Source organism: Rana temporaria, chromosome 9, assembly GCF_905171775.1.
Source record: "Rana temporaria chromosome 9, aRanTem1.1, whole genome shotgun sequence".
Taxonomy (NCBI): domain Eukaryota; kingdom Metazoa; phylum Chordata; class Amphibia; order Anura; family Ranidae; genus Rana; species Rana temporaria.
In genome coordinates, this window is record NC_053497.1 from 58,527,442 (window position 1) to 58,540,668 (window position 13,227).

The window sequence follows — 13,227 nt, forward strand, 5'->3', positions numbered from 1 at the left end:
GAGCCCCATCTCAATTCAGCGATGTGCACAAGAGCAACCTCTCTCCTGGGTCTCTCGCTCCTCCTTGGCTAAAACACAGCAGCAGGAGCCAATGGTTCCCACTGCTGTCAATTATAGCCAGTTAGGAGGGATCAGTGGTGGGATTGAGCCCCACTCTGTGTGTCTTACGGATACACAGAGGTGGCTCGGGAGCAAGCACCCACAATTGCCTACAGAGCAAGCAGCTTCAGGTCACATGTTCAAAATATAAGTAAAAAACAGCCTTTGGAATACAGAGTAAAAATAAATGAATAAACTACATGTAATATCCTGCCCCCATTGTGTTTGGCTGGTTGGTGGGCATGGAAGAGCAGGGAGGGGCTGTCATTTACCACATGTGTGATTCTATAGTCACATGGGCTGCTCAGATGTGATAGGGAGGAAATAATCAGTATAGAAGCTCACTGAAAACAGAGCATGTGCAGAGTTGCCACCACAGCTGCAGTATCCCTAGCTGAATTGGGGACATGACCAGATTTTTGGAATACAGAAATGCCACAGTGACTGAGAACAGCATGTTATACTACATTTACTGATAGGTATTTATGATGTGCGTTTAGTGACACTTTAATGCTTTTAAACATAATTCACAGTAATAATGATATATACATTCATGTATAGTAATTTAAAGTTCCAATTCATAATAAAGATAATAATGTTAATAATTGATGATAAAATTCATGTTAATAAATCTCAATATCACGATTGCAATGATGTAGAAAAAGACGTTTTCATGGAGATGTCCACTCCTCAGGATTCATCATATTTATACAATTGTAGTTACTATTATTTGCTTTTTTTGTAAATTACATTATATAAAATAAGATCTTACCCTAAAAAAAATGTTTTTATCGAAAGACAACCCCAAGTATCATTTTATTGTTGTGCAGCCTAAATAGGGTGCACAGAATAAGGTCTGATGGAAACCATGGCATTGCAAGGAAATTGTGGAAAGCCTTTTGTGGGTCTGGGTTTTTATGTTTGGGATTCCCGTAAGCAAAGGGCCAGTAAATAAATGTCTTTAAATCTTTAAAAATAACAAACATGTTATACTTACCTGCTCTGTAAAATGGTTTGCACAGAGCAGCCTGGATCCTCCTCTTCTCGTGTCCCCCTTCGGCACTCCCTCCTGTCGAGTGCCCCCACAGCAAGCAGCTTGCTATGGGCGCACCCGAGCCAAGCTGCTGCTGATCTGTGTCCATTCAGACATGAAGCCGTGGTTTGACCACACGCTCTCTCGTGATTGGCTAACTGACTTTAAATGACAGCAGCCGGAGCCAATGGTGCCGCTGCTGTGTCTCGGCCAATCAGGAGGGAGAGTCCCGGATGGCCAAGGCACTGGCACACAGAAGCGATTCAGTTCGCATGCGCCGCGCTTTATACGTTTTTCATTCATTCATTCATTCATTCATCTTAATGCATAGAATGACTTCTGACTTTACAACCCCTTTATTTAGACCTAGTGACATAATCACTGGGTATCTATGCTTCCCTATGTAATACAGCCAGATCATGGCTGGTATAAGGGGCCAGCAGGGTGCTGTGCTTTCTGAAAACATCACGCACACTCTGCCACAGTTTTCCACTCAACAGCTCTCAGCCTTGATGCAAGCAGTAAAGAAAAGGATTCTTGCAATTGCACTGCCTTTGTCTATAGACACAGACAGCGAGACTTGGCCCCGCCCCATCCTCTCCTCACAGGCTGCGATTGACAGCAGCAGGAGCCAATGACTCCCTCTGCTTCCTCTGAGCCAGTAAGGAAAGAAAAAGACTTCAGCTCCACTGTTCTGAGGCACAGCGCTGGATCGAGATCAGGCTCAGGTAAGTATTTATGGGGTGCTGGGGGGTGGGCAAAACATGAAAGGAAGGTAAAAAAAAAAATTAGCCTTTACAATCACTTTAATCACGTGATGGGGAACCATGGTTTTCCCATTCATTAGTGCGAGACCAGTATTGTCAGTCATAAAGTGCCTTCTCAGAATTAGAACACTTGCAGCTTTTGAAATGGAATATACAGTGCCTTGAAAAAGTATTCATACCCCTTGAAATCTTCCACATTTTGTCATGTTACAACCAGAAACGTAAATGTGTTTTATTGGAATTTCATGTGATAGACCAATATAAAGTGGCACATAATTGTGAAGTGGAAGCAAAATGATAAATGGTTTTCAGTTTCTTTCACAAATAATTATTTGAAAAGTGTGGCGTGCATTTGTATTCAGCTCCCCTGTGTAAATATTTTGTAGAACCTCCTTTCAGTGCTATTACAGCTGCAAGTCTTTTTGGGGATGTCTCTACCAACTTTGCACATCTAGAGAGTGATATTTTTGCACATTCTTCTTTGCAAAATAGCTCAAGCTCTGTCAGATTGGATGGAGAGCGTCTGAACAGCAATTTTCAAGTCTGGCACAGATTCTCATTTGGATTTAGGTCTGGACTTTGACTGGGCCATTCTAACACATGATCTAAACTGTTTCATTTCAACTTTGGCTTTATATTTAGGGTTGTTGTCCTGCTCCACTCCAGTCTCAAGTCTTTTGCAGACTCTAATGCCCTGTACACACAAGCTGAATTTCCGTTAGAAAAAAGTTGGATGGTTTTTCCGACGGAATTTCACTCAAGCTTGGCTTGCATACACACGGTCACACAAAAGTTCTCTGAACTTTCGAGCGTTAAGAATGCAGTGACGTACAACACTACGACAAGCCGAGAAAAATAAGTTTAATGATTCTGAGCATGCGTCGAATTGTTTCCGATCATGAGTGTTTTTTTTCCCGTCGGAATTCCATACAGACGAACGGATTTTCCGATAGGATTTTTTTCCATCTGAAAAATTGAGAACCTGCCCTCAAACTTTTGCTGATGGAAATTCCCGACAGCAAAAGTCTGATGGAGCATATACACAGTCAGAATTTCCAATGAAAAGCTCACATCACACTTTTGCGTGTGTGTATGCGGCATAACAGGTTTTCTTCTAAGATTGCCCTGTATTTGGTTCCATCCATCTTCTTATCAACTCTCATCAGCTTCCCTGTCCCTGCTGAAGAAAAGAATCCTCACATCATGATGCTGCCGCCTCCATGTTACACAGTGGGGATGGTGTCTTCAGGGTCATGTGCACGGTTGGTTTTCCACCACACATAGCGTTTTGCTTTTAGGCCAAAAAAGTTAAATTTTGGTCTCATCTGACCAGAGCACCTTCTTCCACATGTTTGCTTTGTCTCCCACATGGCTTCTCGCTAACTGTAAACGGGACTGCTTATGGCTTTCTTTCAACAATGGCTTTCTTCTTGCCACTCTTCCATAAAGGGCAGATTTGTGGAGAGCACGACTAATAGTTGTCCTGTGGACAGATTGTCCCACCTGAGCTATGGATCTCTGCAGCTCCTCTACAGTTACCATCGACCTCTAGGCTGCATCTTTGATTAATGCCCTCCATGCCCGAGTTTAGGTGGACGGCCATGTCTTGGTAGGTTTGCAGGTTGTGCCATACTCTTTCCATTTTCGGATGATGGATTGAACAGTGCTCTGTGAGATGTTCAAAGCTTGGGATATTTTTTATAACCTAACCCTGCTTTAAACTTCTCCACAACTTTATCCCTGACCTGTTTGGTGTGTTACTTGGCCTTTTGTTCACTAAGGTTCCCCAACAAATCTCTGAGGGCTTCACAGAACAGCTGTATTTATACTGAGATTAAATTACACACAGATGCACTCTATTTACTAATTAGGTGACTTCTGAAGGCAATTGGTTCCACTAGATTTTAGTTAGGAGTATCAGAGTACAGGGGGCTGAATACAAATGCACACCACACTTTTCACATATTTATTTGTAAAAAAAAAAAAAAGGGGGAAAACCATTTATCATTTTCCTTCCACTTCACAATTATGTGCCACTTTGTGTTGGTCTATCACATATAATCCCAATAAAATACATTTACGTTTTTGTTTGTAACATGACAAAATGTGGACAATTTCAAAGGGTATGAATACTTTTTCAAGGCACTGTGGATTAACCCTTTGCCCCCTATGTGCCTCCTACTGCCATGTTTCCTGGGCTCTGTTATCCCACCTGCCGACCCATGACCTGTATGGTGGGTGTTGCAGGGTAAGGGTAGAGAGACCAGTGGACGTCCATTCACTGATATTCTTTAGCTAGTAAGGATCCGGAAGTAATGTGTGTTACCTCAATTCTAGTTTCTGCTGTCATTTTCTCTGGCTATACTATATAATAGATATCCATTTGCAGCATAACAATCAATCACTATCAGCCCCTTCACAAGAAAGCCAAATAGTTAAAATATAAACTAAGACATTTTGAAATAAATGCTCGCTTTTATACCCCTTCTGAAATACAAGAAAACATTCCACTTACTCGTGTTAAGCTACTTTCAAGCAGTAATTAGTTCGTCTAGCCATTGACTCCGTCAGTTGTAATGGCTCCTGCCCTCTGTACCGGACTTGGTAGTAATAGTATGATTTGCATAATGACATGAAAAAGAAAATTGTGCAACAAGACGCCTTTGCTGACTTTGGTTTTACCAAGGTAACTATCAGTAAAGTCGGAAATCACACACCAAGGCTAAAATCGGTTGATTAGTAATACATTTTTTTAGGTCAGCAGCTACAAAAACTGTACCTGCTAACTTTTAATAATAGAACACTCACCTGCCCCAGCATCCAGCGATGTCCTCACCTGGCCGCTCATCAGTCCTACTCCCAATATCACTTTAGATGTAGCCACATTGTGATTAATCTCTATGAACTACTTGCAATCCTTTATTACTTCAATCATTTATATATTTAATACTTGTTCCTAAATATTCATGCCTGATGAGCTACAACTATCACTGTTGTCACTTGGAGATTATCCCCACACCCAGGCTTTTCCCAACATCTTCTGATGCTGCGGCCACATATATCGCCACCTCAGCTCCCGTGGCGGGGTCGGTGCTCCCGGCTCACCATGTACCAGTTACCACATGCTACATTTACTGCCCATGTTGGTAAGTGTGGTTGGTTAACCATCTACAGAAAAAGATCACATACTTTACCTCTCCCCTCTATATACAGAGTGTGGTTTAATATACTATTATACTTTAATATCCTATAGGATTCTGTCGCATCTGATCCTGATGAGTGGAGACATCCACGAAACGCGTCGAGCTATATTTGATGCCACAGTCATACTTGATATGATCCGTCATCCATCTACCCAATATATAATATATTTATATATTTTGTGAATATAGACACAGCCAACGGGCATGCCTCCTTGGCACTTGTAGGCCAGTTTACCGGTCATTCTTGTATAATTATATCAACTATTATGTATCTATTATGATTATGTTTTATGTTTGGATTTACATGTACTCTCTTATACATCATATTTTATACCTTGTGCAATTCAAATATGTATATACATGAAATTATTGGTTTACTACAATTTTGTTACTAATAAATTATTTGTTATGTACTCTTACCTCTGCATTTTAAATTGCTTCATTTAAAGTCCCAACTCTCCTTCTTTGCAGAGGAGCGGTATGTATACCGCTCCTTCACCGCTCCTTCCCATTTAAAACAATGGGAAACCGCAGTAATACCGCCCGCAATGCGCCTCTACAGAGGCGCATTGCGGGCGATATTAACCCTTTATCGGCTGCTAGCGGGGGGTTAATACCGCACCGATAGCTGCCAAATACCGCGGCAATTCTGACGGTATAGCGCCGCTATTTTTATCGGCGCTATACCGCCACCGTGCCTCCCGCCCCAGTGTGAAAGGGGCCTTAGGTGGCATGCAATTACACACCTAAGCTAGGTTGGATAAGTAGGGAAGAAGTTTGCAAGCAAACAGATTATAAAAGTTGTATAGAGAGAAAGGTAATGATAAGAAAATTAGAACTTACTTACCAGTGTCACGTCCCTGGCGGTAGAGCCTGATGTGCAGAGGACGGCCTCTCTTACAGCTGTGACTCCGAGCCCCTGGTAGAGCAGACAGGAAGCGCAAGAGTGCAGAGTCGCACGAGTGCCTGGCAGAATCGCTGATGAAGTCGCTGGGCTGGAATCTCTGAAGAACTGCAGGAGGACACTGGTGCAGGAGAAGCCCAAGAGCAGCTGTCAGCAGATAGCAGGAACGGCTTCATGCGGGAGCACCACAGGCAGTAGGGCAGAAGAAGCTGCGGATGGATGGATGCTCAACAGGACTGAGAAGGAAGCGGGTGCAGGCAGGCTGGGTCATACACTGGCGGGCACGTCAGGAATCGAAGCGGAGGCAGGAGCGGAGTCAAGGTGCAGGCTGGGTTGGTATTGGGCTGGCAGCGAGGTAGCAGGAGCGGCAGGCAGAAGCAAGGTCAAACAAGTATTTCATGCCAGTTCACACTGTATCGTGGTGCAGGAAACCTGTGTTCTGTGTGCGTTTCCCACACCACACTCAAAACGCACAGTCCACAATCTGCAGCGGGTGTCAGTGAAAAGTTAACGTCACCACAAACACAAATAGCAAAGGCAGTGGTGTTTGCCTGTACCAGAACAAACGGTACCAACGTGCCACGCAATCCAGTTGGTATGTTTTAAAAATAATGAATGCATTGCTTTTCTTGCAATGCAGTACGATTTCAGCCTATTCAAATGAATGTGCTAAAAATGCACTGCCCTCAAATCGCAAAGGAATTGCACAGAAATACAAGCATGTTCCTGTGTGATTCCTGGTGTGAACCGGCCCTTAATGCATGTTATTTAACCGAAGTTCCGAAGTCTTCTGCTGGGTGCCACCATTTTGGATATGATGTCAGCAGCGCCAACGAACACAAAACTGTTACTGAAGTTATACTCTATTATTCCCCTTTTTGCCTCCCCTGGCAGCTACATAAAAGTTTATGCAGGTAGGTGAGGGCGTAGGATAGGTCACCACAGAGAAATCTCACGTTGGGGTTTATTTCTAAAAAAATCTTGATGTTACAAATGTAACAAACATTTGCACAGACTGATACAAATATTTCTAATACAGTAGAATTATTTCATATGATTGGCTCTGCCATCTAGTGGCCATAATGTGGTATTTTTCCAGGTATTTCAAGAACAATACTATACTATGGCCATAATATACCGTCGATAATCACAGGAAAAAATCAATTTTATTGCATCCAAAGTAAAGCATTATTAGACCTTGGAGACATTTCAATGGCCCGTTAGACCCCTTTCACACTGGGGCGGTTTGCAAGGCACTATTGCGCTAAAAATAGCGCCTGCAAATCGACCTGAAACAGTGGCAGCTGTTTCTCCAGTGTGAAAGCCCGAGGGCTTTCACACTGGAGCGGTGCACTGGCAGGACGGAATAAAAAGTCCTGCTAGCCAAATCTTTGGAGCAGTGAAGGAGCGGTGTGTATACCGCTCCTGCCCATTGAAATTTCAATGGGACACCGCGGCTATGCGCCTTTGCAGAGTTGATTGCGGGCGGTTTTAACCCTTTCTCGGGTAAAACCGCCCCGTTAGCAGCCGAATAGGGCCGCAAAATTAGCGGTAAAGCGCAGCTAAAAATTGTGGTGCTTTAACACCACCGCACCTCCCACCCCAGTGTGAAAGGGGCCTAATGCATTCCATCACCTGTAGCAAAATGCCTGTCACTCAAAAAAGTACATGAGCTACTTTTCAGGCAGATTTAAGAGTTTTGTCCCCATAGACCAGTGATGGCGAACCTTGGCACCCCAGATGTTTTGGAACTACATTTCCCATGATGCTCATGCACTCTGCAGTGTAGATGAGCATCATGGGAAATGTAGTTTCAAAACATCTGGGGTGCCAAGGTTCGCCATCACTGCCATAGACTTTCATGAAATATGCCCGAACAGCAAGAAATTTGCATTTTTTTCAAGCGTTTCAAAAATTGCATAATGTGTATCCAGCTTAACACAGGTTTCTATTGGCCACAGCAAAAACGCCAAAATAAAAGATGCGTATTGCCGGCGGTATTAACTCTTTTTTGTCCATTAGCGGGGGTTAATACGGCACCGCTAGCCGCCGAATACCGCCGCAATTCAGACGGTATAGTACCGCTAAAAATAGCGGCGCTATGCCACCACTGTCAGGTTTTATTGTTGTGTATACACAGAGGAATGCTCCAAAAGCAGAACATATAAAGTTCAGATTCAGTTTTATTCAGACTCCTACAGTAAGGGGAAAAAAAAGTATTTGATCCCCTGCTGATTTTGTACATTTGCCCACTGACAAAGAAATGATCAGTCTAAATTTTAATGGTAGTTTTTTTTTAACAGCGAGAGACAGAATAATACAAATATTCTGAAAAACACATTTCAAAAAAGTTATAAATTGATTTGCATTTTAATGAGTGAAATAAGTATTTGACCCCTTCTCAAAACATAGTACTTAGGCTGGATTCACATCTATGCATTTTTAGTGCTTTTTGCATTTTGCAGATTTGCACTACAGAACGTGTTCCATAGGAAACAATGTTAAATGGACCATAGTGCAAATCTGCAAAATGCAAAAAGCAATAAAACTGCACAGGTGTGAATCACAGAGGTCAGACGTTTCTTGTAGTTGGCCACCAGTATTACACAAATCTCAGGAGGGATTTTGTCCCACTCCTTTTTGTAGATCCTCTCCATGTCATTAAGGTTTCCAGGGTGACGTTTGGTAACTTTAACCTTCACCTCCCTCCACATATTTTCTATGGGAGTAAGGTCTGGAGACTGGCTAGGCCACTCCAGGACCTTAAAGCGGAGTTCCGGACACAATTTCACTTTTTATATATAAATACCCCTGTAATACACAAGCTTAATGTATTCTAGTAAAGTTAGTCTGTAAACTAAGGTCCGTTTTGTTAGGTTGTTACAGCATTTAGACACTTTATAAAATAGAAATTGACTGGGGCCATCTTAAGTGTGGGCATCATGAAGCCAGACTGTATGACTTCCTGGATTTCAACCTTGCAGATCTCGCACATGCTCAGTGTTGCACAAGCAGTGTAATAGGTTTCAGATCAGGTTTCAGCACCTGTACTGTCCAAGTCACATGATTCTTCGAGACTGGGGAGTGCACAGACTCCTGGAAAGTTACACCCACTACATTCCCAGGAGTCTGTGCGGTGTAGGTTAGGAAGCTTAAGCACCTAGGTGCAGGAAGTGGGAAGATTAACTATTCTGCCTAGCAACAACACTTTGAAGGCATCTAAAAAAATATTTTTTTTTTTTCTTAAAGGACTAATGACATTTTTTTAAAACTACTGATGTAATGTTATATTTATGGGTGGAACTCCACTTTAATGTGCTTTTTTTGAGCCACTCCTTTATTGCCTTGGCCGTGTGTTTTGGGTCATTGTCATGCTGGAATACCCATCCACGACCCATTTTCAATGCCCTGGCTGAGGGAAGAAGGTTCTCACCCAAGACAGTACATGGCCCCATCCATCGTTCCTTTGATGCGTCGAAGTTGTCCTGTCCCCTTAGTAGAAAAACACCCCCAAAGGTGTTCTTGGGGTCATAGGAAGCATTCCTCCTCCAAACATGGCGGGTTAAGGTGATGCCAAAAAGCTTGATTTTGGTCTCATCTGACCACACTTCCACCCAATTCTTCTCTGACCCATTCAGATGTTTATTAGCAAACTTCAGACTGGCCTGTACATGTGTTTTCTTGAGCAGAGGGACCTTGCGGACGCTGCAGGATTTCAGTCTTTCACGGCGTAGTAGGTTACCAATTATTTTCTTGGTGACTATGGTCACAGCTACCTTAAGATCATTGACAAGATTCTCCCTTGTAGTTCTGGTCCGATTCTTCACCATTCTCATGATCATTGAAACTCCATGAAGCGAGATCTTGCATGGAGCCCCATACCAAGGAAGATTGACAGCTATTTTGTGTTTCTTCCATTTGCAAATAATTGCACCAACTGTTGTCACCCACTCGCCAAGCTGCTTGGCGATGGTCCTGTAGCGCATTCCAGCCTTGTGTAGGTCTACAGTTTTGTCCCCGACATCCTTGGACAGCTCTTTGGTCTTGGCCATGGTGGAGAGATAGGAATCCGATTGATTGCTTCTGTAGACAGGTGTTATATTATATAGGTAACAAGCTGAGATTAGGAGCACAGAGAATGCTCCTAATCTCAGCTTGTTACCTGTATAGAAGACACCTGGGAGCCAGAAATCTTGCTGATCGATAGGGGATCAAATACTTCACTCATTAAAATGCAAATCAATTTAAAACTTTTTTGAAAAGTGCTTTTCAGGATATTTTGTTATTCTGTCTCTCACCGGTAAAATAAACCTACCATTAAAATATAGACTTAATCATTTCTTTGTCAGTGGGCAAACATACAAAATCAGCAGGGGATCAAATACTTCTTTTCCCTCTTACTGTATATTATAAAAGCCAATGCATTTGAGGGGTCAAAGGGTCCCCCTGCCTCAGGAGTTGGCACTGGTCAACGCTGAGTATGGGACTAAAATGGAAGGGATTGTGATGGGTAATTTTCATGATTGTTCCAGATGCCAGCACAGAGCTTACATTTGGTCACCAGTCCTGAAAGAACTGCTTAAGGCCCCTTTCACACTAGCGCTACTTCGAAGTTGCGCGATTTTAGGGAATGCCTGTGTAACTCACATCAAAGTTGGACCAAAGTAGTGCAGGGACTACTTTGAAGTTGTACTATTATGAATGGTTGTCATTGGAAATCATGGGGAACGACTTGTCATGCTACTTTGCAGTCCAAAATCGTGGGAAAAGTCATACAAGTGTGAAAGGGGCCTAAGTAGAATCATTCCCTTGACACTACTTAAAGTGTTAGGCCCCTTTCACACTTCTACGACTTCAAAGTCGTACGACTTTGCCGTGATTTTGGATCAGTACTACTTTGCCACAACTTTGGCATTAACCAATGAAAAAATACATGGTGTGAGGTAATTCCTTTTACTGCCATAGTTGTTTTTCCAGTTCCTGTTTGCTTCCTGGTTGTTGTGACAGAAAATGTTTGCTACTCAATGTATTGCCACGGCAGTTGTCATTGCTGCTGCTGCTGCAGCAGTAGCAGTGCATGAGGAAGAAGAGGCGGAGAAGTGAAGGACAAGGATGTCAATTTTTTTGGGCTGTTTGGAGCACATTGTTCCTGAGGGAATAACCAGGAAGTGAATGTATGCTAGAAAAATGTGCTTTGGAGGGTCTACTATGTTGAAAGGATTGGGTGGGACAAGGGTCAAAAAGCTGCTTGTGCTTACAAAGTTGTACTGAAATTGTATCTATATTATTCAAGTACGATTTGCATGCTACTTGAGGGTTTAACATTGAGGTCTATGGACATCAACTCGCATGGAAGTTGGACCAAAGTAGTGTAGGGACTACTTTGAAGTTGGCACGACTTAAAGTCATGCAAAAATAAATGGAAGTCATTGAAAATCATGAAGAATGACTTGTCATGCGATTTTTGCAGTCCAAAATCGTGGGACAAGTCGTATAAGTGCGAAAGGGGACTTACTAAAACCACAACAGTTAAAATCCGTCTGTATATGCAGTAAAGCATGTTTTTTGTTCTCACCGTGGAACCTAAGGAGTTTATTCTCCACATTGTGTAAAAAGGCTGTTTGATCCTGTCCTCTCCTCTTCCAATCCATCTGCAGCTAGTACAGAGCCTTAGGGGCACTCTACACATGCTCCATTTGATGTGTGTTGCTAGAGAGTTTTTTTTTGGGGGGGGGGGGGGGGGGATAGGGTGCATGTGATCAGCACTGTCCAGAGGGCCAGGGGTCATGAAGCCTCATAGGACAGTCAAAGAGAATGAACACTCCGACAAGCTTTATCCAGTGCTCGGTCCGACACTTCTAGAAGTCACAAGACTGTGTCTGCTATATACTGCTGAGGAGAAAAGGTATGTAGCAGTTTATATTTACTAAAATGATTGCATTTCCATGTTCTGTGGGAGACCAGATATAGCGAATGCAGGGTCCTGGGTTTAGTAACACAGACTTCTTTAAACAATCCAGCACCCCACACCTTTCTTTTACCTCCTGATGTTTTTGTTACTTTTTGTGTCCCCATTAGGGAGAAGAACTCTCTCTAATTGTTCTGCTCACCAATATCCCCAGGAATGAAAGCGAGTCAGTAAGCATACAGGATTTTTCTAATCTTCAAGTTTCAACCTGTCAGCTTCATTCCATTCACCTGCCAATTTGTTAGCAGTTTACTCAGTTGCAGTGAATGTTGGAACTTGTAGAGCACAGCAAAGTGCTTCCCATGTACATTTTCCTCCATAGGAGCCTGGCTGGTTATTTAGCGATTATGTAAATGGCCACCATTTCAGCAACAGAATAAAAGCTTTTACACACGGTACGAAAATCAGAAGGGCAAAGTCTGAAGACGAGCGGTCTGCGGATTTATGGATCGTTAGTACGGTGCATTCGAAAGACGATTTTATATCAGACAAAAAGATGGATGTGCAGGCTAAAAAAAAAAAAAACTAGAGCCCGGATTCACGTAGATCGGCGTAGCGCATGTCATATGCGCTACGCCGGCATAACAGAGAGGCAAGAACAGTATTCACAAAGCACTTGCGCCCTTTGTTGCGCCCGCCTAATTCAAAGTAGGAAGGTAGTGGGCGTGCTCTATTAAAATTAAGTGTGACCCCATGTACATGAAGGGCCAAACGAACGACGCATGCTCAGAATCACGTCGCATATACTCCCTAAGATACGACGGCTCAATGCCTACGAAGTGAACGTAACCTATGCCCAGCCCCATTCACGTACGACTTACGTATACGACGGCTGTTCCGTCGTCCATACCCTAACATGACTTACACCTGCTTTATGTGGCTTAACTCTACGCCGGACGTACGCCTTAGGTAAACGGCGTAGACTACTGCGACAGGCGTAAGTACGTTCGTGAATTGGCGTATCTCGCTCATTTACATATTCGACATGTAAAACAATGGAAGCGTACCCAGCGTAAATATGCGCCCAAGATATGATGGCGTAGGAGACTTACGTTGGTCAGATAGAACCAAATTTCAGGTGTATCTTATTTCAAGAATCAGGCGCAGAGATACGACGCCGCATTTGAGCACTTACGCGGCGTATATAAAGATACGTCGGAGTAAGTGCTTTAAGAATCCGGGCCTATTTGTCTGATGTGAACTCAGTGTAATTTTCTGATGGTCAGTACAGAAGTCCGTCACACAAAAGTACA